Source organism: Staurois parvus, unplaced genomic scaffold (assembly GCF_062004578.1).
Source record: "Staurois parvus isolate SC_StPar_1 unplaced genomic scaffold, SC_StPar_1.0 ptg001181l, whole genome shotgun sequence".
In the NCBI taxonomy this organism is placed as follows: Eukaryota; Metazoa; Chordata; class Amphibia; order Anura; family Ranidae; genus Staurois; species Staurois parvus.
The window spans coordinates 3,129,952-3,150,545 of record NW_028318977.1 but is presented as its reverse complement, the minus strand read 5'-3'; the positions used below and the strand labels follow the sequence as shown (position 1 = coordinate 3,150,545).

The window sequence follows — 20,594 nt, the reverse complement described above, 5'->3', positions numbered from 1 at the left end:
TGGGACTTTGCCTTCTGGATAAACACCAGGTTACGAGTCTACTCCTTCTGATGCAGCCAGATGCTCTTGGGTGGAGTCGGCGTTTGATTTAAAGCAACAGACTGGCTACTCTAGCAGTTCCCTAGCTTTCTGGTGACTAGCATTAGCCAATCTCCAGACCTTGCCTTCTGGAACAATAAGATGTTAGAGGTCCACTCCTTCCCATGCACCGATAATATGCTGTTGGGTGGAGTCAGGGTTTTCTTTGAAGCAACAGACTGGCTAAACACGCAGGCCCTTGTTGTCTGGTGATTAGTAGCCCACGCTCTCCCTGCCACTTTAGATCCGAGGTCAGGGAACACAAGCTCTCCTTTTGAAAGGGCTGTTTAGAGGTGAGGACAATCCACTGCTAACCAGCTGTAGCTAGAAGAAGAGCCTCCTTCACCCCTTTTTGGAGATATTGCTTCTGACTCCAGAATGCATCCACTCCGCATCAGCAATTTGCCCTTGACTTCCTCTCGCTTGCCTGGGAAGAGCCAAACCACCTCTCCCTGGTGGTCTAGTGGCTAGGATTCGGCGCTTTTCCAGCCTTTATACCCACCTGGCCAACTCAGCCAGCTTAATACAAACACAATGACGGTGACATGAAATGCGTCAACGCCAGTCTCTGCTGCTTGATGTCGGTCTCTTTCTGAGAAGCCACTTTCTCAAAACCTTTGCCGCTTTCTTCCCAGACTCTGTCGACCATAGCCAAAGATGCTCGGAGGCACACTTGATGACAGCATTGCATAAGTAATGGGACTTTGCCTTCTGGATAAACACCAGGTTACGAGTCAACTCTTTCTGATGCAGCCAGATGCTCTTGGGTGGAGTCGGCGTTTGATTTAAAGCAACAGACTGGCTACACTAGCAGTTCCCTTGCTTTCTGGTGACTAGCATTAGCCAATCTCCAGACCTTGCCTTCTGGAACAATAAGATGTTAGAGGTCCACTCCTTCCCATGCACCGATAATATGCTGTTGGGTGGAGTCAGGGTTTTCTTTGAAGCAACAGACTGGCTAAACCCGCAGGCCCTTGTTGTCTGGTGATTAGTAGCCCACGCTCTCCCTGCCACTTTAGATCCGAGGTCAGGGAACACAAGCTCTCCTTTTGAAAGGGCTGTTTAGAGGTGAGGACAATCCACTGCTAACCAGCTGTAGCTAGAAGAAGAGCCTCCTTCACCCCTTTTTGGAGATATAGCTTCTGACTCCAGAATGCATCCACTCCGCATCAGCAATTTGCCCTTAACTTCCTCTCGCTTGCCTGGGAAGAGCCAAACCAGCTCTCCCTGGTGGTCTAGTGGCTAGGATTCGGCGCTCTCACCGCCGCGGCCCGGGTTCGATTCCCGGTCAGGGAAAAATCTTCTTTCTCCACCCAAAGCCAGCAGGTTTTCTGCTTCTTTCAGAACACTGGTAGTAGCTGGACACCGTTGTCTGGGCTTCTGCCTAGCAGAGCTGAAAAAGGTTTCGCCATCCATCCCAATGGCTTTCTCAGCTCCCATCAGCATTGTGAACCTTTTCCAGCCTTTATACCCACCTGGCCAACTCAGCCAGCTTAATACAAACACAATGACGGTGACATGAAATGCGTCAACGCCAGTCTCTGCTGCTTGATGTCGGTCTCTTTCTGAGAAGCCACTTTCTCAAAACCTTTGCCGCTTTCTTCCCAGACTCTGTCGACCATAGCCATAGATGCTCGGAGGCACACTTGATGACAGCATTGCATAAGTAATGGGACTTTGCCTTCTGGATAAACACCAGGTTACGAGTCTACTCCTTCTGATGCAGCCAGATGCTCTTGGGTGGAGTCGGCGTTTGATTTAAAGCAACAGACTGGCTACTCTAGCAGTTCCCTAGCTTTCTGGTGACTAGCATTAGCCAATCTCCAGACCTTGCCTTCTGGAACAATAAGATGTTAGAGGTCCACTCCTTCCCATGCACCGATAATATGCTGTTGGGTGGAGTCAGGGTTTTCTTTGAAGCAACAGACTGGCTAAACACGCAGGCCCTTGTTGTCTGGTGATTAGTAGCCCACGCTCTCCCTGCCACTTTAGATCCGAGGTCAGGGAACACAAGCTCTCCTTTTGAAAGGGCTGTTTAGAGGTGAGGACAATCCACTGCTAACCAGCTGTAGCTAGAAGAAGAGCCTCCTTCACCCCTTTTTGGAGATATTGCTTCTGACTCCAGAATGCATCCACTCCGCATCAGCAATTTGCCCTTGACTTCCTCTCGCTTGCCTGGGAAGAGCCAAACCACCTCTCCCTGGTGGTCTAGTGGCTAGGATTCGGCGCTTTTCCAGCCTTTATACCCACCTGGCCAACTCAGCCAGCTTAATACAAACACAATGACGGTGACATGAAATGCGTCAACGCCAGTCTCTGCTGCTTGATGTCGGTCTCTTTCTGAGAAGCCACTTTCTCAAAACCTTTGCCGCTTTCTTCCCAGACTCTGTCGACCATAGCCAAAGATGCTCGGAGGCACACTTGATGACAGCATTGCATAAGTAATGGGACTTTGCCTTCTGGATAAACACCAGGTTACGAGTCAACTCTTTCTGATGCAGCCAGATGCTCTTGGGTGGAGTCGGCGTTTGATTTAAAGCAACAGACTGGCTACACTAGCAGTTCCCTTGCTTTCTGGTGACTAGCATTAGCCAATCTCCAGACCTTGCCTTCTGGAACAATAAGATGTTAGAGGTCCACCCCTTCCCATGCACCGATAATATGCTGTTGGGTGGAGTCAGGGTTTTCTTTGAAGCAACAGACTGGCTAAACCCGCAGGCCCTTGTTGTCTGGTGATTAGTAGCCCACGCTCTCCCTGCCACTTTAGATCCGAGGTCAGGGAACACAAGCTCTCCTTTTGAAAGGGCTGTTTAGAGGTGAGGACAATCCACTGCTAACCAGCTGTAGCTAGAAGAAGAGCCTCCTTCACCCCTTTTTGGAGATATAGCTTCTGACTCCAGAATGCATCCACTCCGCATCAGCAATTTGCCCTTAACTTCCTCTCGCTTGCCTGGGAAGAGCCAAACCAGCTCTCCCTGGTGGTCTAGTGGCTAGGATTCGGCGCTCTCACCGCCGCGGCCCGGGTTCGATTCCCGGTCAGGGAAAAATCTTCTTTCTCCACCCAAAGCCAGCAGGTTTTCTGCTTCTTTCAGAACACTGGTAGTAGCTGGACACCGTTGTCTGGGCTTCTGCCTAGCAGAGCTGAAAAAGGTTTCGCCATCCATCCCAATGGCTTTTTCAGCTCCCATCAGCATTGTGAACCTTTTCCAGCCTTTATACCCACCTGGCCAACTCAGCCAGCTTAATACAAACACAATGACGGTGACATGAAATGCGTCAACGCCAGTCTCTGCTGCTTGATGTCGGTCTCTTTCTGAGAAGCCACTTTCTCAAAACCTTTGCCGCTTTCTTCCCAGACTCTGTCGACCATAGCCATAGATGCTCGGAGGCACACTTGATGACAGCATTGCATAAGTAATGGGACTTTGCCTTCTGGATAAACACCAGGTTACGAGTCTACTCCTTCTGATGCAGCCAGATGCTCTTGGGTGGAGTCGGCGTTTGATTTAAAGCAACAGACTGGCTACTCTAGCAGTTCCCTTGCTTTCTGGTGACTAGCATTAGCCAATCTCCAGACCTTGCCTTCTGGAACAATAAGATGTTAGAGGTCCACTCCTTCCCATGCACCGATAATATGCTGTTGGGTGGAGTCAGGGTTTTCTTTGAAGCAACAGACTGGCTAAACCCGCAGGCCCTTGTTGTCTGGTGATTAGTAGCCCACGCTCTCCCTGCCACTTTAGATCCGAGGTCAGGGAACACAAGCTCTCCTTTTGAAAGGGCTGTTTAGAGGTGAGGACAATCCACTGCTAACCAGCTGTAGCTAGAAGAAGAGCCTCCTTCACCCCTTTTTGGAGATATTGCTTCTGACTCCAGAATGCATCCACTCCGCATCAGCAATTTGCCCTTGACTTCCTCTCGCTTGCCTGGGAAGAGCCAAACCAGCTCTCCCTGGTGGTCTAGTGGCTAGGATTCGGCGCTCTCACCGCCGCGGCCTGGGTTCGATTCCCGGTCAGGGAAAAATCTTCTTTCTCCACCCGAAGCCAGCAGGTTTTCTGCTTCTTTCAGAACACTGGTAGTAGCTGGACACCGTCGTCTGGGCTTCTGCCTAGCAGAGCTGAAAAAGGTTTCGCCATCCATCCCAATGGCTTTCTCAGCTCCAATCAGCATTGTGAACCTTTTCCAGCCTTTATACCCACCTGGCCAACTCAGCCAGCTTAATACAAACACAATGACGGTGACATGAAATGCGTCAACGCCAGTCTCTGCTGCTTGATGTCGGTCTCTTTCTGAGAAGCCACTTTCTCAAAACCTTTGCCGCTTTCTTCCCAGACTCTGTCGACCATAGCCAAAGATGCTCGGAGGCACACTTTATGACAGCATTGCATATGTAATGGGACTTTGCCTTCTGGATAAACACCAGGTTACGAGTCAACTCCTTCTGATGCAGCCAGATGCTCTTGGGTGGAGTCGGCGTTTGATTTAAAGCAACAGACTGGCTACACTAGTAGTTCCCTTGCTTTCTGGTGACTAGCATTAGCCAATCTCCAGACCTTGCCTTCTGGAACAATAAGATGTTAGAGGTCCACTCCTTCCCATGCACCGATAATATGCTGTTGGGTGGAGTCAGGGTTTTCTTTGAAGCAACAGACTGGCTAAACCCGCAGGCCCTTGTTGTCTAGTGATTAGTAGCCCACGCTCTCCCTGCCACTTTAGATCCGAGGTCAGGGAACACAAGCTCTGCTTTTGAAAGGGCTGTTTAGAGGTGAGGACAATCCACTGCTAACCAGCTGTAGCTAGAAGAAGAGCCTCCTTCACCCCTTTTTGGAGATATTGCTTCTGACTCCAGAATGCATCCACTCCGCATCAGCAATTTGCCCTTGACTTCCTCTCGCTTGCCTGGGAAGAGCCAAACCAGCTCTCCCTGGTGGTCTAGTAGCTAGGATTCGGCGCTCTCACCGCCGCGGCCCGGGTTCGATTTCCGGTCAGGGAAAAATCTTCTTTCTCCACCCGAAGCCAGCAGGTTTTCTGCTTCTTTCAGAACACTGGTAGTAGCTGGACACCGTTGAATGGGCTTCTGCCTAGCAGAGCTGAAAAAGGTTTCGCCATCAATCCCAATGGCTTTCTCAGCTCCCATCAGCATTGTGAACCTTTTCCAGCCTTTATACCCACCTGGCCAACTCAGCCAGCTTAATACAAACACAATGACGGTGACATGAAATGCGTCAACGCCAGTCTCTGCTGCTTGATGTCGGTCTCTTTCTGAGAAGCCACTTTCTCAAAACCTTTGCCGCTTTCTTCCCAGACTCTGTCGACCATAGCCATAGATGCTCGGAGGCACACTTGATGACAGCATTGCATAAGTAATGGGACTTTGCCTTCTGGATAAACACCAGGTTACGAGTCTACTCCTTCTGATGCAGCCAGATGCTCTTGGGTGGAGTCGGCGTTTGATTTAAAGCAACAGACTGGCTACTCTAGCAGTTCCCTTGCTTTCTGGTGACTAGCATTAGCCAATCTCCAGACCTTGCCTTCTGGAACAATAAGATGTTAGAGGTCCACTCCTTCCCATGCACCGATAATATGCTGTTGGGTGGAGTCAGGGTTTTCATTGAAGCAACAGACTGGCTAAACCCGCAGGCCCTTGTTGTCTGGTGATTAGTAGCCCACGCTCTCCCTGCCACTTTAGATCCGAGGTCAGGGAACACAAGCTCTCCTTTTGAAAGGGCTGTTTAGAGGTGAGGACAATCCACTGCTAACCAGCTGTAGCTAGAAGAAGAGCCTCCTTCACCCCTTTTTGGAGATATTGCTTCTGACTCCAGAATGCATCCACTCCGCATCAGCAATTTGCCCTTGACTTCCTCTCGCTTGCCTGGGAAGAGCCAAACCAGCTCTCCCTGGTGGTCTAGTGGCTAGGATTCGGCGCTTTTCCAGCCTTTATACCCACCTGGCCAACTCAGCCAGCTTAATACAAACACAATGACGGTGACATGAAATGCGTCAACGCCAGTCTCTGCTGCTTGATGTCGGTCTCTTTCTGAGAAGCCACTTTCTCAAAACCTTTGCCGCTTTCTTCCCAGACTCTGTCGACCATAGCCAAAGATGCTCGGAGGCACACTTGATGACAGCATTGCATAAGTAATGGGACTTTGCCTTCTGGATAAACACCAGGTTACGAGTCAACTCTTTCTGATGCAGCCAGATGCTCTTGGGTGGAGTCGGCGTTTGATTTAAAGCAACAGACTGGCTACACTAGCAGTTCCCTTGCTTTCTGGTGACTAGCATTAGCCAATCTCCAGACCTTGCCTTCTGGAACAATAAGATGTTAGAGGTCCACTCCTTCCCATGCACCGATAATATGCTGTTGGGTGGAGTCAGGGTTTTCTTTGAAGCAACAGACTGGCTAAACCCGCAGGCCCTTGTTGTCTGGTGATTAGTAGCCCACGCTCTCCCTGCCACTTTAGATCCGAGGTCAGGGAACACAAGCTCTCCTTTTGAAAGGGCTGTTTAGAGGTGAGGACAATCCACTGCTAACCAGCTGTAGCTAGAAGAAGAGCCTCCTTCACCCCTTTTTGGAGATATAGCTTCTGACTCCAGAATGCATCCACTCCGCATCAGCAATTTGCCCTTAACTTCCTCTCGCTTGCCTGGGAAGAGCCAAACCAGCTCTCCCTGGTGGTCTAGTGGCTAGGATTCGGCGCTCTCACCGCCGCGGCCCGGGTTCGATTCCCGGTCAGGGAAAAATCTTCTTTCTCCACCCAAAGCCAGCAGGTTTTCTGCTTCTTTCAGAACACTGGTAGTAGCTGGACACCGTTGTCTGGGCTTCTGCCTAGCAGAGCTGAAAAAGGTTTCGCCATCCATCCCAATGGCTTTCTCAGCTCCCATCAGCATTGTGAACCTTTTCCAGCCTTTATACCCACCTGGCCAACTCAGCCAGCTTAATACAAACACAATGACGGTGACATGAAATGCGTCAACGCCAGTCTCTGCTGCTTGATGTCGGTCTCTTTCTGAGAAGCCACTTTCTCAAAACCTTTGCCGCTTTCTTCCCAGACTCTGTCGACCATAGCCATAGATGCTCGGAGGCACACTTGATGACAGCATTGCATAAGTAATGGGACTTTGCCTTCTGGATAAACACCAGGTTACGAGTCTACTCCTTCTGATGCAGCCAGATGCTCTTGGGTGGAGTCGGCGTTTGATTTAAAGCAACAGACTGGCTACTCTAGCAGTTCCCTAGCTTTCTGGTGACTAGCATTAGCCAATCTCCAGACCTTGCCTTCTGGAACAATAAGATGTTAGAGGTCCACTCCTTCCCATGCACCGATAATATGCTGTTGGGTGGAGTCAGGGTTTTCTTTGAAGCAACAGACTGGCTAAACACGCAGGCCCTTGTTGTCTGGTGATTAGTAGCCCACGCTCTCCCTGCCACTTTAGATCCGAGGTCAGGGAACACAAGCTCTCCTTTTGAAAGGGCTGTTTAGAGGTGAGGACAATCCACTGCTAACCAGCTGTAGCTAGAAGAAGAGCCTCCTTCACCCCTTTTTGGAGATATTGCTTCTGACTCCAGAATGCATCCACTCCGCATCAGCAATTTGCCCTTGACTTCCTCTCGCTTGCCTGGGAAGAGCCAAACCAGCTCTCCCTGGTGGTCTAGTGGCTAGGATTCGGCGCTTTTCCAGCCTTTATACCCACCTGGCCAACTCAGCCAGCTTAATACAAACACAATGACGGTGACATGAAATGCGTCAACGCCAGTCTCTGCTGCTTGATGTCGGTCTCTTTCTGAGAAGCCACTTTCTCAAAACCTTTGCCGCTTTCTTCCCAGACTCTGTCGACCATAGCCAAAGATGCTCGGAGGCACACTTGATGACAGCATTGCATAAGTAATGGGACTTTGCCTTCTGGATAAACACCAGGTTACGAGTCAACTCTTTCTGATGCAGCCAGATGCTCTTGGGTGGAGTCGGCGTTTGATTTAAAGCAACAGACTGGCTACACTAGCAGTTCCCTTGCTTTCTGGTGACTAGCATTAGCCAATCTCCAGACCTTGCCTTCTGGAACAATAAGATGTTAGAGGTCCACTCCTTCCCATGCACCGATAATATGCTGTTGGGTGGAGTCAGGGTTTTCTTTGAAGCAACAGACTGGCTAAACCCGCAGGCCCTTGTTGTCTGGTGATTAGTAGCCCACGCTCTCCCTGCCACTTTAGATCCGAGGTCAGGGAACACAAGCTCTCCTTTTGAAAGGGCTGTTTAGAGGTGAGGACAATCCACTGCTAACCAGCTGTAGCTAGAAGAAGAGCCTCCTTCACCCCTTTTTGGAGATATAGCTTCTGACTCCAGAATGCATCCACTCCGCATCAGCAATTTGCCCTTAACTTCCTCTCGCTTGCCTGGGAAGAGCCAAACCAGCTCTCCCTGGTGGTCTAGTGGCTAGGATTCGGCGCTCTCACCGCCGCGGCCCGGGTTCGATTCCCGGTCAGGGAAAAATCTTCTTTCTCCACCCAAAGCCAGCAGGTTTTCTGCTTCTTTCAGAACACTGGTAGTAGCTGGACACCGTTGTCTGGGCTTCTGCCTAGCAGAGCTGAAAAAGGTTTCGCCATCCATCCCAATGGCTTTTTCAGCTCCCATCAGCATTGTGAACCTTTTCCAGCCTTTATACCCACCTGGCCAACTCAGCCAGCTTAATACAAACACAATGACGGTGACATGAAATGCGTCAACGCCAGTCTCTGCTGCTTGATGTCGGTCTCTTTCTGAGAAGCCACTTTCTCAAAACCTTTGCCGCTTTCTTCCCAGACTCTGTCGACCATAGCCATAGATGCTCGGAGGCACACTTGATGACAGCATTGCATAAGTAATGGGACTTTGCCTTCTGGATAAACACCAGGTTACGAGTCTACTCCTTCTGATGCAGCCAGATGCTCTTGGGTGGAGTCGGCGTTTGATTTAAAGCAACAGACTGGCTACTCTAGCAGTTCCCTTGCTTTCTGGTGACTAGCATTAGCCAATCTCCAGACCTTGCCTTCTGGAACAATAAGATGTTAGAGGTCCACTCCTTCCCATGCACCGATAATATGCTGTTGGGTGGAGTCAGGGTTTTCTTTGAAGCAACAGACTGGCTAAACCCGCAGGCCCTTGTTGTCTGGTGATTAGTAGCCCACGCTCTCCCTGCCACTTTAGATCCGAGGTCAGGGAACACAAGCTCTCCTTTTGAAAGGGCTGTTTAGAGGTGAGGACAATCCACTGCTAACCAGCTGTAGCTAGAAGAAGAGCCTCCTTCACCCCTTTTTGGAGATATTGCTTCTGACTCCAGAATGCATCCACTCCGCATCAGCAATTTGCCCTTGACTTCCTCTCGCTTGCCTGGGAAGAGCCAAACCAGCTCTCCCTGGTGGTCTAGTGGCTAGGATTCGGCGCTCTCACCGCCGCGGCCTGGGTTCGATTCCCGGTCAGGGAAAAATCTTCTTTCTCCACCCGAAGCCAGCAGGTTTTCTGCTTCTTTCAGAACACTGGTAGTAGCTGGACACCGTCGTCTGGGCTTCTGCCTAGCAGAGCTGAAAAAGGTTTCGCCATCCATCCCAATGGCTTTCTCAGCTCCAATCAGCATTGTGAACCTTTTCCAGCCTTTATACCCACCTGGCCAACTCAGCCAGCTTAATACAAACACAATGACGGTGACATGAAATGCGTCAACGCCAGTCTCTGCTGCTTGATGTCGGTCTCTTTCTGAGAAGCCACTTTCTCAAAACCTTTGCCGCTTTCTTCCCAGACTCTGTCGACCATAGCCAAAGATGCTCGGAGGCACACTTGATGACAGCATTGCATAAGTAATGGGACTTTGCCTTCTGGATAAACACCAGGTTACGAGTCAACTCCTTCTGATGCAGCCAGATGCTCTTGGGTGGAGTCGGCGTTTGATTTAAAGCAACAGACTGGCTACACTAGCAGTTCCCTTGCTTTCTGGTGACTAGCATTAGCCAATCTCCAGACCTTGCCTTCTGGAACAATAAGATGTTAGAGGTCCACTCCTTCCCATGCACCGATAATATGCTGTTGGGTGGAGTCAGGGTTTTCTTTGAAGCAACAGACTGGCTAAACCCGCAGGCCCTTGTTGTCTGGTGATTAGTAGCCCACGCTCTCCCTGCCACTTTAGATCCGAGGTCAGGGAACACAAGCTCTCCTTTTGAAAGGGCTGTTTAGAGGTGAGGACAATCCACTGCTAACCAGCTGTAGCTAGAAGAAGAGCCTCCTTCACCCCTTTTTGGAGATATAGCTTCTGACTCCAGAATGCATCCACTCCACATCAGCAATTTGCCCTTAACTTCCTCTCGCTTGCCTGGGAAGAGCCAAACCAGCTCTCCCTGGTGGTCTAGTGGCTAGGATTCAGCACTCTCACCGCCGCGGCCCAGGTTCGATTCCCGGTCAGGGAAAAATCTTCTTTCTCCACCCAAAGCCAGCAGGTTTTCTGCTTCTTTCAGAACACTGGTAGTAGCTGGACACCGTCGTCTGGGCTTCTGCCTAGCAGAGCTGAAAAAGGTTTCGCCATCCATCCCAATGGCTTTCTCAGCTCCCATCAGCATTGTGAACCTTTTCCAGCCTTTATACCCACCTAGGCAACTCAGCCAGCTTAATACAAACACAATGACGGTGACATGAAATGCGTCAACGCCAGTCTCTGCTGCTTGATGTGGGTCTCTTTCTGAGAAGCCACTTTCTCAAAACCTTTGCCGCTTTCTTCCCAGACTCTGTCGACCATAGCCAAAGATGCTCGGAGGCACACTTGATGACAGCATTGCATAAGTAATGGGACTTTGCCTTCTGGATAAACACCAGGTTACGAGTCTACTCCTTCTGATGCAGCCAGATGCTCTTGGGTGGAGTCGGCGTTTGATTTAAAGCAACAGACTGGCTACACTAGCAGTTCCCTTGCTTTCTGGTGACTAGCATTAGCCAATCTCCAGACCTTGCCTTCTGGAACAATAAGATGTTAGAGGTCCACTCCTTCCCATGCAACGATAATATGCTGTTGGGTGGAGTCAGGGTTTTCTTTGAAGCAACAGACTGGCTAAACCCGCAGGCCCTTGTTGTCTGGTGATTAGTAGCCCATGCTCTCCCTGCCACTTTAGATCCGAGGTCAGGGAACACAAGCTCTCCTTTTGAAAGGGCTGTTTAGAGGTGAGGACAATCCACTGCTAACCAGCTGTAGCTAGAAGAAGAGCCTCCTTCACCCCTTTTTGGAGATATTGCTTCTGACTCCAGAATGCATCCACTCCGCATCAGCAATTTGCCCTTGACTTCCTCTCGCTTGCCTGGGAAGAGCCAAACCAGCTCTCCCTGGTGGTCTAGTGGCTAGGATTCGGCGCTTTCTCCGCCGCAGCCCGGGTTCGATTCCCGGTCAGGGAAAAATTTTCTTTCTCCACCCAAAGCCAGCAGGTTTTCTGCTTCTTTCAGAACACTGGTAGTAGCTGGACACCGTAGTCTGGGCTTCTGCCTAGCAGAGCTGATAAAGGTTTCGCCATCCATCCCAATGGCTTTCTCAGCTCCAATCAGCACTGTGAACCTTTTCCAGCCTTTATACCCACCTGGCCAACTCAGCCAGCTTAATACAAACACAATGACGGTGACATGAAATGCGTCAACGCCAGTCTCTGCTGCTTGATGTGGGTCTCTTTCTGAGAAGCCACTTTCTCAAAACCTTTGCCGCTTTCTTCCCAGACTCTGTCGACCATAGCCAAAGATGCTCGGAGGCACACTTGATGACAGCATTGCATAAGTAATGGGACTTTGCCTTCTGGGTAAACACCAGGTTACGAGTCAACTCCTTCTGATGCAGCCAGATGCTCTTGGGTGGAGTCGGCGTTTGATTTAAAGCAACAGACTGGCTACACTAGCAGTTCCCTTGCTATCTGGTGACTAGCATTAGCCAATCTCCAGACCTTGCCTTCTGGAACAATAAGATGTTAGAGGTCCACTCCTTCCCATGCACCGATAATATGCTGTTGGGTGGAGTCAGGGTTTTCTTTGAAGCAACAGACTGGCTAAACCCGCAGGCCCTTGTTGTCTGGTGATTAGTAGCCCACGCTCTCCCTGCCACTTTAGATCCGAGGTCAGGGAACACAAGCTCTCCTTTTGAAAGGGCTGTTTAGAGGTGAGGACAATCCACTGCTAACCAGCTGTAGCTAGAAGAAGAGCCTCCTTCACCCCTTTTTGGAGATATTGCTTCTGACTCCAGAATGCATCCACTCCGCATCAGCAATTTGCCCTTGACTTCCTCCCGCTTGCCTGGGAAGAGCCAAACCAGCTCTCCCTGGTGGTCTAGTGGCTAGGATTCGGCGCTCTCACCGCCGCGGCCCGGGTTCGATTCCCGGTCAGGGAAAAATCTTCTTTCTCCACCTGAAGCCAGCAGGTTTTCTGCTTCTTTCAGAACACTGGTAGTAGCTGGACACCGTCGTCTGGGCTTCTGCCTAGCAGAGCTGAAAAAGGTTTCGCCATCCATCCCAATGGCTTTCTCAGCTCCAATCAGCATTGTGAACCTTTTCCAGCCTTTATACCCACCTGGCCAACTCAGCCAGCTTAATACAAACACAATGACGGTGACATGAAATGCGTCAACGCCAGTCTCTGCTGCTTGATGTCGGTCTCTTTCTGAGAAGCCACTTTCTCAAAACCGTTGCCGCTTTCTTCCCAGACTCTGTCGACCATAGCCAAAGATGCTCGGAGGCACACTTGATGACAGCATTGCATAAGTAATGGGACTTTGCCTTCTGGATAAACACCAGGTTACGAGTCAACTCCTTCTGATGCAGCCAGATGCTCTTGGGTGGAGTCGGCGTTTGATTTAAAGCAACAGACTGGCTACACTAGCAGTTCCCTTGCTTTCTGGTGACTAGCATTAGCCAATCTCCAGACCTTGCCTTCTGGAACAATAAGATGTTAGAGGTCCACTCCTTCCCATGCACCGATAATATGCTGTTGGGTGGAGTCAGGGTTTTCTTTGAAGCAACAGACTGGCTAAACCCGCAGGCCCTTGTTGTCTGGTGATTAGTAGCCCACGCTCTCCCTGCCACTTTAGATCCGAGGTCAGGGAACACAAGCTCTCCTTTTGAAAGGGCTGTTTAGAGGTGAGGACAATCCACTGCTAACCAGCTGTAGCTAGAAGAAGAGCCTCCTTCACCCCTTTTTGGAGATATTGCTTCTGACTCCAGAATGCATCCACTCCGCATCAGCAATTTGCCCTTGACTTCCTCTCGCTTGCCTGGGAAGAGCCAAACCAGCTCTCCCTGGTGGTCTAGTGGCTAGGATTCGGCGCTCTCACTGCCGCGGCCCGGGTTCGATTCCCGGTCAGGGAAAAATCTTCTTTCTCCACCCGAAGCCAGCAGGTTTTCTGCTTCTTTCAGAACACTGGTAGTAGCTGGACACCGTCGTCTGGGCTTCTGCCTAGCAGAGCTGAAAAAGGTTTCGCCATCCATCCCAATGGCTTTCTCAGCTCCAATCAGCATTGTGAACCTTTTCCAGCCTTTATACCCACCTGGCCAACTCAGCCAGCTTAATACAAACACAATGACGGTGACATGAAATGCGTCAACGCCAGTCTCTGCTGCTTGATGTCGGTCTCTTTCTGAGAAGCCACTTTCTCAAAACCTTTGCCGCTTTCTTCCCAGACTCTGTCGACCATAGCCAAAGATGCTCGGAGGCACACTTGATGACAGCATTGCATAAGTAATGGGACTTTGCCTTCTGGATAAACACCAGGTTACGAGTCAACTCCTTCTGATGCAGCCAGATGCTCTTGGGTGGAGTCGGCGTTTGATTTAAAGCAACAGACTGGCTACACTAGCAGTTCCCTTGCTTTCTGGTGACTAGCATTAGCCAATCTCCAGACCTTGCCTTCTGGAACAATAAGATGTTAGAGGTCCACTCCTTCCCATGCACCGATAATATGCTGTTGGGTGGAGTCAGGGTTTTCTTTGAAGCAACAGACTGGCTAAACCCGCAGGCCCTTGTTGTCTGGTGATTAGTAGCCCACGCTCTCCCTGCCACTTTAGATCCGAGGTCAGGGAACACAAGCTCTGCTTTTGAAAGGGCTGTTTAGAGGTGAGGACAATCCACTGCTAACCAGCTGTAGCTAGAAGAAGAGCCTCCTTCACCCCTTTTTGGAGATATTGCTTCTGACTCCAGAATGCATCCACTCCGCATCAGCAATTTGCCCTTAACTTCCTCTCGCTTGCCTGGGAAGAGCCAAACCAGCTCTCCCTGGTGGTCTAGTGGCTAGGATTCGGCGCTCTCACCGCCGCGGCCCGGGTTCGATTCCCGGTCAGGGAAAAATCTTCTTTCTCCACCCGAAGCCAGCAGGTTTTCTGCTTCTTTCAGAACACTGGTAGTAGCTGGACACCGTCGTCTGGCCTTCTGCCTAGCAGAGCTGAAAATGGTTTCGCCATCCATCCCAATGGCTTTCTCAGCTCCAATCAGCATTGTGAACCTTTTCCAGCCTTTATACCCACCTGGCCAACTCAGCCAGCTTAATACAAACACAATGACGGTGACATGAAATGCGTCAACGCCAGTCTCTGCTGCTTGATGTCGGTCTCTTTCTGAGAAGCCACTTTCTCAAAACCTTTGCCGCTTTCTTCCCAGACTCTGTCGACCATAGCCAAAGATGCTCGGAGGCACACTTGATGACAGCATTGCATAAGTAATGGGACTTTGCCTTCTGGATAAACACCAGGTTACGAGTCAACTCCTTCTGATGCAGCCAGATGCTCTTGGGTGGAGACGGCGTTTGATTTAAAGCAACAGACTGGCTACACTAGCAGTTCCCTTGCTTTCTGGTGACTAGCATTAGCCAATCTCCAGACCTTGCCTTCTGGAACAATAAGATGTTAGAGGTCCACTCCTTCCCATGCACCGATAATATGCTGTTGGGTGGAGTCAGGGTTTTCTTTGAAGCAACAGACTGGCTAAACCCGCAGGCCCTTGTTGTCTGGTGATTAGTAGCCCACGCTCTCCCTGCCACTTTAGATCCGAGGTCAGGGAACACAAGCTCTCCTTTTGAAAGGGCTGTTTAGAGGTGAGGACAATCCACTGCTAACCAGCTGTAGCTAGAAGAAGAGCCTCCTTCACCCCTTTTTGGAGATATTGCTTCTGACTCCAGAATGCATCCACTCCGCATCAGCAATTTGCCCTTGACTTCCTCTCGCTTGCCTGGGAAGAGCCAAACCAGCTCTCCCTGGTGGTCTAGTGGCTAGGATTCGGCGCTCTCACCGCCGCGGCCCGGGTTCGATTCCTGGTCAGGGAAAAATCTTCTTTCTCCACCCGAAGCCAGCAGGTTTTCTGCTTCTTTCAGAACACTGGTAGTAGCTGGACACCGTCGTCTGGGCTTCTGCCTAGCAGAGCTGAAAAAGGTTTTGCCATCCATCCCAATGGCTTTCTCAGCTCCAATCAGCATTGTGAACCTTTTCCAGCCTTTATACCCACCTGGCCAACTCAGCCAGCTTAATACAAACACAATGACGGTGACATGAAATGCGTCAACGCCAGTCTCTGCTGCTTGATGTCGGTCTCTTTCTGAGAAGCCACTTTCTCAAAACCTTTGCCGCTTTCTTCCCAGACTCTGTCGACCATAGCCAAAGATGCTCGGAGGCACACTTGATGACAGCATTGCATAAGTAATGGGACTTTGCCTTCTGGATAAACACCAGGTTACGAGTCAACTCCTTCTGATGCAGCCAGATGCTCTTGGGTGGAGTCGGCGTTTGATTTAAAGCAACAGACTGGCTACTCTAGCAGTTCCCTTGCTTTCTGGTGACTAGCATTAGCCAATCTCCAGACCTTGCCTTCTGGAACAATAAGATGTTAGAGGTCCACTCCTTCCCATGCACCGATAATATGCTGTTGGGTGGAGTCAGGGTTTTCTTTGAAGCAACAGACTGGCTAAACCCGCAGGCCCTTGTTGTCTGGTGATTAGTAGCCCACGCTCTCCCTGCCACTTTAGATCCGAGGTCAGGGAACACAAGCTCTCCTTTTGAAAGGGCTGTTTAGAGGTGAGGACAATCCACTGCTAACCAGCTGTAGCTAGAAGAAGAGCCTCCTTCACCCCTTTTTGGAGATATTGCTTCTGACTCCAGAATGCATCCACTCCGCATCAGCAATTTGCCCTTGACTTCCTCTCGCTTGCCTGGGAAGAGCCAAACCAGCTCTCCCTGGTGGTCTAGTGGCTAGGATTCGGCGCTCTCACCGCCGCGGCCTGGGTTCGATTCCCGGTCAGGGAAAAATCTTCTTTCTCCACCCGAAGCCAGCAGGTTTTCTGCTTCTTTCAGAACACTGGTAGTAGCTGGACACCGTCGTCTGGGCTTCTGCCTAGCAGAGCTGAAAAAGGTTTCGCCATCCATCCCAATGGCTTTCTCAGCTCCAATCAGCATTGTGAACCTTTTCCAGCCTTTATACCCACCTGGCCAACTCAGCCAGCTTAATACAATGACGGTGACATGAAATGCGTCAACGCCAGTCTCTGCTGCTTGATGTCGGTCTCTTTCTGAGAAGCCACTTTCTCAAAACCTTTGCCGCTTTCTTCCCAGACTCTGTCGACCATAGCCAAAGATGCTCGGAGGCACACTTGATGACAGCATTGCATAAGTAATGGGACTTTGCCTTCTGGATAAACACCAGGTTACGAGTCAACTCCTTCTGATGCAGCCAGATGCTCTTGGGTGGAGTCGGCGTTTGATTTAAAGCAACAGACTGGCTACACTAGCAGTTCCCTTGCTTTCTGGTGACTAGCATTAGCCAATCTCCAGACCTTGCCTTCTGGAACAATAAGATGTTAGAGGTCCACTCCTTCCCATGCACCGATAATATGCTGTTGGGTGGAGTCAGGGTTTTCTTTGAAGCAACAGACTGGCTAAACCCGCAGGCCCTTGTTGTCTGGTGATTAGTAGCCCACGCTCTCCCTGCCACTTTAGATCCGAGGTCAGGGAACACAAGCTCTCCTTTTGAAAGGGCTGTTTAGAGGTGAGGACAATCCACTGCTAACCAGCTGTAGCTAGAAGAAGAGCCTCCTTCACCCCTTTTTGGAGATATAGCTTCTGACTCCAGAATGCATCCACTCCTCATCAGCAATTTGCCCTTAACTTCCTCTCGCTTGCCTGGGAAGAGCCAAACCAGCTCTCCCTGGTGGTCTAGTGGCTAGGATTCAGCGCTCTCACCGCCGCGGCCCAGGTTCGATTCCCGGTCAGGGAAAAATCTTCTTTCTCCACCCAAAGCCAGCAGGTTTTCTGCTTCTTTCAGAACACTGGTAGTAGCTGGACACCGTCGTCTGGGCTTCTGCCTAGCAGAGCTGAAAAAGGTTTCGCCATCCATCCCAATGGCTTTCTCAGCTCCCATCAGCATTGTGAACCTTTTCCAGCCTTTATACCCACCTAGGCAACTCAGCCAGCTTAATACAAACACAATGACGGTGACATGAAATGCGTCAACGCCAGTCTCTGCTGCTTGATGTCGGTCTCTTTCTGAGAAGCCACTTTCTCAAAACCTTTGCCGCTTTCTTCCCAGACTCTGTCGACCATAGCCAAAGATGCTCGGAGGCACACTTGATGACAGCATTGCATAAGTAATGGGACTTTGCCTTCTGGATAAACACCAGGTTACGAGTCTACTCCTTCTGATGCAGCCAGATGCTCTTGGGTGGAGTCGGCGTTTGATTTAAAGCAACAGACTGGCTACACTAGCAGTTCCCTTGCTTTCTGGTGACTAGCATTAGCCAATCTCCAGACCTTGCCTTCTGGAACAATAAGATGTTAGAGGTCCACTCCTTCCCATGCAACGATAATATGCTGTTGGGTGGAGTCAGGGTTTTCTTTGAAGCAACAGACTGGCTAAACCCGCAGGCCCTTGTTGTCTGGTGATTAGTAGCCCATGCTCTCCCTGCCACTTTAGATCCGAGGTCAGGGAACACAAGCTCTCCTTTTGAAAGGGCTGTTTAGAGGTGAGGACAATCCACTGCTAACCAGCTGTAGCTAGAAGAAGAGCCTCCTTCACCCCTTTTTGGAGATATTGCTTCTGACTCCAGAATGCATCCACTCCGCATCAGCAATTTGCCCTTGACTTCCTCTCGCTTGCCTGGGAAGAGCCAAACCAGCTCTCCCTGGTGGTCTAGTGGCTAGGATTCGGCGCTTTCTCCGCCGCAGCCCGGGTTCGATTCCCGGTCAGGGAAAAATTTTCTTTCTCCACCCAAAGCCAGCAGGTTTTCTGCTTCTTTCAGAACACTGGTAGTAGCTGGACACCGTAGTCTGGGCTTCTGCCTAGCAGAGCTGATAAAGGTTTCGCCATCCATCCCAATGGCTTTCTCAGCTCCAATCAGCACTGTGAACCTTTTCCAGCCTTTATACCCACCTGGCCAACTCAGCCAGCTTAATACAAACACAATGACGGTGACATGAAATGCGTCAACGCCAGTCTCTGCTGCTTGATGTGGGTCTCTTTCTGAGAAGCCACTTTCTCAAAACCTTTGCCGCTTTCTTCCCAGACTCTGTCGACCATAGCCAAAGATGCTCGGAGGCACACTTGATGACAGCATTGCATAAGTAATGGGACTTTGCCTTCTGGGTAAACACCAGGTTACGAGTCAACTCCTTCTGATGCAGCCAGATGCTCTTGGGTGGAGTCGGCGTTTGATTTAAAGCAACAGACTGGCTACACTAGCAGTTCCCTTGCTATCTGGTGACTAGCATTAGCCAATCTCCAGACCTTGCCTTCTGGAACAATAAGATGTTAGAGGTCCACTCCTTCCCATGCACCGATAATATGCTGTTGGGTGGAGTCAGGGTTTTCTTTGAAGCAACAGACTGGCTAAACCCGCAGGCCCTTGTTGTCTGGTGATTAGTAGCCCACGCTCTCCCTGCCACTTTAGATCCGAGGTCAGGGAACACAAGCTCTCCTTTTGAAAGGGCTGTTTAGAGGTGAGGACAATCCACTGCTAACCAGCTGTAGCTAGAAGAAGAGCCTCCTTCACCCCTTTTTGGAGATATTGCTTCTGACTCCAGAATGCATCCACTCCGCATCAGCAATTTGCCCTTGACTTCCTCCCGCTTGCCTGGGAAGAGCCAAACCAGCTCTCCCTGGTGGTCTAGTGGCTAGGATTCGGCGCTCTCACCGCCGCGGCCCGGGTTCGATTCCCGGTCAGGGAAAAATCTTCTTTCTCCACCCGAAGCCAGCAGGTTTTCTGCTTCTTTCAGAACACTGGTAGTAGCTGGACACCGTCGTCTGGGCTTCTGCCTAGCAGAGCTGAAAAAGGTTTCGCCATCCATCCCAATGGCTTTCTCAGCTCCAATCAGCATTGTGAACCTTTTCCAGCCTTTATACCCACCTGGCCAACTCAGCCAGCTTAATACAAACACAATGACGGTGACATGAAATGCGTCAACGCCAGTCTCTGCTGCTTGATGTCGGTCTCTTTCTGAGAAGCCACTTTCTCAAAACCTTTGCCGCTTTCTTCCCAGACTCTGTCGACCATAGCCAAAGATGCTCGGAGGCACACTTGATGACAGCATTGCATAAGTAATGGGACTTTGCCTTCTGGATAAACACCAGGTTACGAGTCAACTCCTTCTGATGCAGCCAGATGCTCTTGGGTGGAGTCGGCGTTTGATTTAAAGCAACAGACTGGCTACACTAGCAGTTCCCTTGCTTTCTGGTGACTAGCATTAGCCAATCTCCAGACCTTGCCTTCTGGAACAATAAGATGTTAGAGGTCCACTCCTTCCCATGCACCGATAATATGCTGTTGGGTGGAGTCAGGGTTTTCTTTGAAGCAACAGACTGGCTAAACCCGCAGGCCCTTGTTGTCTGGTGATTAGTAGCCCACGCTCTCCCTGCCACTTTAGATCCGAGGTCAGGGAACACAAGCTCTGCTTTTGAAAGGGCTGTTTAGAGGTGAGGACAATCCACTGCTAACCAGCTGTAGCTAGAAGAAGAGCCTCCTTCACCCCTTTTTGGAGATATTGCTTCTGACTCCAGAATGCATCCACTCCGCATCAGCAATTTGCCCTTAACTTCCTCTCGCTTGCCTGGGAAGAGCCAAACCAGCTCTCCCTGGTGGTCTAGTGGCTAGGATTCGGCGCTCTCACCGCCGCGGCCCGGGTTCGATTCCCGGTCAGGGAAAAATCTTCTTTCTCCACCCGAAGCCAGCAGGTTTTCTGCTTCTTTCAGAACACTGGTAGTAGCTGGACACCGTCGTCTGGCCTTCTGCCTAGCAGAGCTGAAAATGGTTTTGCCATCCATCCCAATGGCTTTCTCAGCTCCAATCAGCATTGTGAACCTTTTCCAGCCTTTATACCCACCTGGCCAACTCAGCCAGCTTAATACAAACACAATGACGGTGACATGAAATGCGTCAACGCCAGTCTCTGCTGCTTGATGTCGGTCTCTTTCTGAGAAGCCACTTTCTCAAAACCTTTGCCGCTTTCTTCCCAGACTCTGTCGACCATAGCCAAAGATGCTCGGAGGCACACTTGATGACAG

The 20,594-nt window shown here is 50.4% G+C and overlaps 15 non-coding genes across 15 annotated transcripts; all 15 read left to right on the top strand.

Annotated features, from left to right (window-relative positions):
- Positions 1–1,302: 1,302 nt before the first annotated feature.
- On the top strand, positions 1,303–1,374 carry TRNAE-CUC (transfer RNA glutamic acid (anticodon CUC)). The gene has a single exon. It is a non-coding gene; the product is annotated as a tRNA-Glu (tRNA).
- A 1,676-nt stretch (positions 1,375–3,050) lies between these two features.
- TRNAE-CUC (transfer RNA glutamic acid (anticodon CUC)) lies at positions 3,051–3,122 on the top strand. Its single transcript has one exon. It is a non-coding gene; the product is annotated as a tRNA-Glu (tRNA).
- A 901-nt stretch (positions 3,123–4,023) lies between these two features.
- On the top strand, positions 4,024–4,095 carry TRNAE-CUC (transfer RNA glutamic acid (anticodon CUC)). The gene has a single exon. It is a non-coding gene; the product is annotated as a tRNA-Glu (tRNA).
- Positions 4,096–6,744: 2,649 nt separating this feature from the next.
- TRNAE-CUC (transfer RNA glutamic acid (anticodon CUC)) lies at positions 6,745–6,816 on the top strand. The gene has a single exon. It is a non-coding gene; the product is annotated as a tRNA-Glu (tRNA).
- A 1,676-nt stretch (positions 6,817–8,492) lies between these two features.
- On the top strand, positions 8,493–8,564 carry TRNAE-CUC (transfer RNA glutamic acid (anticodon CUC)). The gene has a single exon. It is a non-coding gene; the product is annotated as a tRNA-Glu (tRNA).
- Positions 8,565–9,465: 901 nt separating this feature from the next.
- TRNAE-CUC (transfer RNA glutamic acid (anticodon CUC)) lies at positions 9,466–9,537 on the top strand. Its single transcript has one exon. It is a non-coding gene; the product is annotated as a tRNA-Glu (tRNA).
- A 1,874-nt stretch (positions 9,538–11,411) lies between these two features.
- TRNAE-UUC (transfer RNA glutamic acid (anticodon UUC)) lies at positions 11,412–11,483 on the top strand. The gene has a single exon. It is a non-coding gene; the product is annotated as a tRNA-Glu (tRNA).
- A 901-nt stretch (positions 11,484–12,384) lies between these two features.
- Positions 12,385–12,456, top strand: TRNAE-CUC (transfer RNA glutamic acid (anticodon CUC)). Its single transcript has one exon. It is a non-coding gene; the product is annotated as a tRNA-Glu (tRNA).
- Positions 12,457–13,357: 901 nt separating this feature from the next.
- On the top strand, positions 13,358–13,429 carry TRNAE-CUC (transfer RNA glutamic acid (anticodon CUC)). Its single transcript has one exon. It is a non-coding gene; the product is annotated as a tRNA-Glu (tRNA).
- Positions 13,430–14,330: 901 nt separating this feature from the next.
- Positions 14,331–14,402, top strand: TRNAE-CUC (transfer RNA glutamic acid (anticodon CUC)). Its single transcript has one exon. It is a non-coding gene; the product is annotated as a tRNA-Glu (tRNA).
- A 901-nt stretch (positions 14,403–15,303) lies between these two features.
- TRNAE-CUC (transfer RNA glutamic acid (anticodon CUC)) lies at positions 15,304–15,375 on the top strand. Its single transcript has one exon. It is a non-coding gene; the product is annotated as a tRNA-Glu (tRNA).
- Positions 15,376–16,276: 901 nt separating this feature from the next.
- On the top strand, positions 16,277–16,348 carry TRNAE-CUC (transfer RNA glutamic acid (anticodon CUC)). Its single transcript has one exon. It is a non-coding gene; the product is annotated as a tRNA-Glu (tRNA).
- A 1,868-nt stretch (positions 16,349–18,216) lies between these two features.
- TRNAE-UUC (transfer RNA glutamic acid (anticodon UUC)) lies at positions 18,217–18,288 on the top strand. Its single transcript has one exon. It is a non-coding gene; the product is annotated as a tRNA-Glu (tRNA).
- Positions 18,289–19,189: 901 nt separating this feature from the next.
- TRNAE-CUC (transfer RNA glutamic acid (anticodon CUC)) lies at positions 19,190–19,261 on the top strand. The gene has a single exon. It is a non-coding gene; the product is annotated as a tRNA-Glu (tRNA).
- A 901-nt stretch (positions 19,262–20,162) lies between these two features.
- TRNAE-CUC (transfer RNA glutamic acid (anticodon CUC)) lies at positions 20,163–20,234 on the top strand. The gene has a single exon. It is a non-coding gene; the product is annotated as a tRNA-Glu (tRNA).
- Positions 20,235–20,594: the final 360 nt, after the last annotated feature.